This window comes from Sciurus carolinensis, unplaced genomic scaffold (assembly GCF_902686445.1).
Source record: "Sciurus carolinensis unplaced genomic scaffold, mSciCar1.2, whole genome shotgun sequence".
NCBI classification, from domain to species: domain Eukaryota; kingdom Metazoa; phylum Chordata; class Mammalia; order Rodentia; family Sciuridae; genus Sciurus; species Sciurus carolinensis.
In genome coordinates, this window is record NW_025920202.1 from 603,497 (window position 1) to 609,171 (window position 5,675).

The 5,675-nt window shown below is 33.5% G+C and overlaps 1 pseudogene; it reads left to right on the plus strand.

The window, feature by feature from the left end:
* The first annotated feature begins 259 nt into the window (after positions 1 to 259).
* Positions 260 to 876, plus strand: LOC124974997 (rRNA-processing protein UTP23 homolog; annotated as a pseudogene).
* The last annotated feature ends 4,799 nt before the right edge of the window (positions 877 to 5,675 follow it).

Consider the following 5,675-nt stretch of genomic DNA (forward strand, 5'->3'; position numbering starts at 1 on the left):
ATTACTGGGATCTTGACTAGCTAGGATGATATTTCCACTTAACTATATGGTCATTTAAATTTATTAATTGTGTGTTTTTCATGAATAAAATAGTTAATAAACATTAGTTTAAATTTCGATTTAACTTTTTTTGCTCTCGACTACTATGAAGAGTCAGACTGGGTTTTGATCAAGAAAAATATCCATTGCAGAAGCTGGGCGTGCATAAGGCTTATGCTGCAGCTTTCTGTCTGGTGGCCTTGGTCTGAGTCAACCGGACATGAGGATCACCAGACAGAAACACACCAAGAAGCATCTTGGCTTCTTCTGCAACAATTTCAGAGTCCGCGACCTGTACCAGTTTCTGCTGGATGGCATCTTGTGTTAGGCGGCGCTGCGGGGCCACATCCAGCTGCGGGAGCAGCTGCCCTGCTACCTTATGGGGGAGACACAGCTGTGTACCACCAGGATCAGAATTTATCTGTTAAAGTAAAGAAAAAGCCTGTCGTTCCTCTCATGTTTATTATTCAGAACACTATAGTCTTGGACAAACCTTCTCCCAAAACAATAGCCTTTGTCAAAGCTATAGAGTCAGATCAGTTTGTCTCAGTGCATGAGAAAGTATCAAGCAACTCAAACAGTAACAGGGTTTAGTGAAAAACCCTGAACAGAGAAAAAGAAAAAAGCACAAGAAAATAAGTGGCCCCAATCCTCTTAGCTGTTTGAAGAAAAAGAAAAAACCAGAGGACACAAAATTGCCTGCTTCTAAAAAGAAAAGAAAAAGAATAAGAATCTGGAACAAATCTACCTCAGAAGTACTTTCTGAGAAGCAGAATGCAGAAGAATAATAAATGCTTTGGATACTTCTTTTAAAGACATTCATGTGTAAAAAATGAATTTAAAGGCTGTATTTATGATTAAAGATTAAACTTATTTTTATAAATGAAAAACTAACAAAAAAGAAAAATATCCATAAAGCAGCAATTTTCAACACAAATAAATTAGAAGAAAAATTGTAAATTTAAATTTTCTAATATTCACATTAAAAGGTAGAAAGAACTGGTAAAATCAAATGCAATAAAATAAAACTATATATCCAGGTTATCATTGTTTGACAATATAAAATTAATAATAAAATATATAATGAAGTATATATAAACTACATCTTCAAAACTTATTCTATATTTGAAACATCCAAACATCTCCATTCACACCAGACATATTTCAGTTTTGAGAACTATGGTCTCTTTACCTCAGTGAAGTGATAGAGTTCACTTCCATATATATATAATTTGGGGATTAAACTACGTGGCTTTCAACCACTGAGTCACATCTCCAATGCTACTTTGTATTTTAATAAATATAGAATCTTTCTGAGTTGCTTAGCACCTGATTTTTACTGAGGGTAATTTTGAACTCACAATCCTCCTACCTCCACCTGGGATTTCATGTGGATGCAATTGTGACTAGCTGACAATAATCTACTCAAGGTGATTATTGAACAGGAGAGACATTACCCTGAGAGAGTTCAAAGTTTCAACCAGAAAGTGTCCAAAAGGGGACTGTAGTTTTCCACTTGATATAGGGCATATCCAATCCCATTTCAAATATCTCAAAGCAAAGAAACATGGGTGTCCCATGAGATTTGTGCCCCATATCTTCAGATATGTAAGCAGTCTAGTCTTTTGAGTTTAAACAGGTTAAAGTAAATGTTACTTTGCAATTTGGCCTTGAACCCAATGGCAGGATGATGTGATGATTATTTCTTTCCATAGAATGGGAAACATTATTTTAATACAAATCTTATACCTGTATCTACACATACATATTCATAGTACTATCTATCAGGAGATTTCACTCCACATTTAAATCAGAATAAAAGAAAACTACTACCTATAAGGCACCTTCTCTTTTTCAGAAAACTTCTGCATATGATTAAATCTTGGCATCCTGATTATAATGTGTGTATTATTTCTGTAATACTGAACAGCAAACCATTTTGAATTGTAGCAGGTCAAGATTGGGCTGAACATCAATTTAGGTTGGTCTCTGCTGGGGTCTTTCTGCAACAGGTTGTTTAACTGATGGTTAAAAATGTCACTGAATTTCAGAAATTGAGCAGGCTCTCAACAAACCCGATGATTTTCCTAAACATGTGGTCTTTCAATTAATAATGTGGGTTTATTCTCATGGAGATGGCAATGTTATGAAAGAAAAAAGAGAAACATTCAAATTTTTTGAAGCTATATGTCTGACTAATATTCACTAATGGTTGTTGCTTTTCTTGAGTTATAGAAAATAAGGAGGGCCAAGAACCAGCATTCTGAAATTTGACAAAATATTGAAGTAAAAGCACATAACAAATGTTATGGACAGAGGTGAGACTAAAGAATTACTGATATTTGGGCACTCAGTATCATAAAATTTTTTGTTATGAATGAGGTTATTATGACAGTCCAGCATAAAGAAATGTGTTTAAAATCACTCAAATATCAAGCAACTGGTCTGGGATTCAGGATTAATTGTGCCTGACTCCAAAGCCAAAGCCAACTTCCTCTAAACCCCTAGATTTGCTCTTCTTTTCTTACTATCTTAAGTTTTGGATAGTGACACTTATCAGAAAGCATTATTTTTGAAAGAATACTTGCTAAACTTCTAGAAAGGACTTGGCATTATTTTGGGAAATGCCTAAGGACTGAAGATTGAAAATCAAGGACAAACATAACCTCATCATAGCAGAAGACATTTGATATGGGGTGTGGCTATAAATCATTCCCCAGACATGATATAAAATAACAAGCTATGGAAACTCTAAGACTGCATGAGTGTCACAAGCTTAAATGGATAATATGAAATGCTACATAAGAAAGTGAAGAAGAGCAAGTTATCTGAAAATAATTTAAAACTAGACACCAAGTGATTCATGGAATCTCCCTTTCAAGAATATTACATGACAGTATAATTACAAAATATCCTGAAGTTCTTTGCAACTTTCTTCAGTGCAGAAGGATTTGTAATAGCCTCAAATTAGAAAAAAAATTTCAGAACTGTGGCCTAATAATCATTGAAAGAACATAATCTCAAACTTAATTTCAAATAATTAATCCCAATATGCTCACAAATAGTTATGTTAAACATGAGCTATAGTAAAAATAAACAAAAGAAAAACAATGTATACTATAGACTTATATTTGTATTAGTAATATGAACAACATAAAAGATAACAGACATGAGTAGTATATGGGGGTTGTAAATAAAGAGAGGTACAAAAGGAAAAGGGGATTGTAAGAGAACAATATATTTATAATAATAGGGCACTGAGCAACATGGGACTTAGTTAATTTGCTGTGCAATCTAGGATGAGCATCAGTTGTGAAAAAAACTGAGTACAGCTCTCTACTTTTGGAGTCCACATTTATCTCAAATTTATTGTTTTTTGAGGACCTGTTCCCATGCTGACTCATGAAAGCAGTTGTCCCTGTGTTTTAAGTAGTCCATGCTCTGTGGTCCTAGGTTGATAGCTGATCTTTGGGTTGGGATTAAAACAGACAGGCTAGGTTATAACTGCAAAAGATTGACATGCACAATTTGACCTAGAATCACATATCAGGTCTTCCTACAAATACCTGTTCAGTAACTGGAGGTCTGATGCACGAGTAATCACCATACATATGACATACGTAAATCATACTATTTAAATATAAGAAAGGCTAATACAAACATTTTTCAAGTTGGTGTGAAGTATAAGGCTTAAAGGACAACTTAAATGTAAAGATATTAAGGACAGGAATAAGATAAGGAACCTGTAGAATGGAAGAAAATCTTGATCAACTGCATGTCAAGTATAGCACTAAACTTCAGGGTATGTAAAGAACTCAAAATACTTAACACCATAGAAAATCTCTATCAATATGTGTGCAAAGGAATAGAAGAGACTCTACACAGAAAAAGGAATACACTCGTGAGTGGTCAACAAATATATAAAAAGTTCTCAACATCTCTATCAATAATAAAATGTATATTAAAATTACACTGAAATTTCATCTGACTCCAGTCAGAATGACAACAACCAAGAACACAAGCATCAATAAATGTTCACAAGGGTGTGGGAAAAAGGGTACTCTCATACATTTTCAGAGGGACTGCAAATTGGTAAACCCACTCTAGAAAGCAATAAAGTGATTCCTCATAAAATTAGGAATGAATCCTTCATTTCACCTCACTAAACCACTATTTTGAAAAAGACCAAGAGAGTTAAATCAGCGTAGTACACTGACACAGCCAAATCACTATAGCAACTCAATTAACAATATATAAACAATGGAACCAACCTCAGTGACCTTCAATAGACAAATGTATAAAGAAGATGTGATATATATATATATATATATATATATATATATATATATATACACACACACAATGGAATATTAATGTCATAAGAATAATAAAATTTTTGCCTTTGGGTGAATCTGCAGACTGTCTTGTTAATTAAACCAATTCCCCAAATTAAAGGCCAAACATTCTTATTGATATGTGGATGCTAACACACAATGTGGGTGTTTGGAGGGAGAATAGAAGTTTATTGAATCAGTAAAAGGGGAATAAAGGGAAGGGTGGAGGATAAAAATAGGAAAGAGTGGAATAAATTTGACATAAATTTTCTATGTACATACAGTAATAAAACACAGGGAATTTCCACATCATGCACAACAACAGGACTGGGACCCTAATTAGAATAAGATATTCTTCATGTGTGTATAAATATGTCAAAATATTTCTGTCCTATATAACTTAAAAAAAAAACAAATAAAAGACATAGACCCAGTCAATGATAATTTGCTGAAGTGGATTAAAAAAAATATATTTAAAGAGACCCTTATACCTTCTAGGTAAGATAGCTCTCTGCTAACTAAAAAAATGCTGACAAATCTAACAAATTATATTTTAATATTCCATGTTCAACAATAACTAACATATTTAAAATACTCTTCTGTTACCTGGGATTCAATCCAGGGGCAATGTTCACCTAGGCCATAGTCCCAATTGTTTGTTTCTTTAGATGAGGATGGGGTCCTTCTGAATTGTAGGAACTGGACTCAGTCTTGTGATTCTTTTGGTTTGTTTTCCTGAATCACTGAAATTATTGATTTGTGCCATCAAGCACACCAAAAGGTCTTACACAATCTTTAATGGGTGTTACTAAATTATTTCCTGGGAGAAGAATGCCACTGATATAATGTCAGATATTTGATCTTGAAGAATAGATGTTGCAAAGGTAATGTGTGATAAAGAAGCTATTGATGTTATTTGATGGATATGCTAATAGAGGTATATTGTACCTTTCTGAGATAAAAGCAAACTGAGATGAGGGTGTTGAAATAGACACTAAGCAAACATTTTAACCATGATTGTGATGAAAATATAAAGCAAGATTTATATTAATAGAATAATTTTTAATAATAATATTGGGTGTTGCATAGGAAGGAACACAATGTGTGAGACTAAGAATTGAAATTATAATAGGCTGTGAGACATGTTTGTGAACAGGGAAACTGGAATGTCAAACAGAATGAGTGGGGATAATCACCCCTTTGTTATTTGGGATTTATATACTAAGTTTCAACCATTGAAAATCTTTTTCTGTATACATTGAAGGTCACATTATCTATTTTAGCTGATTGTATGGAATCCCA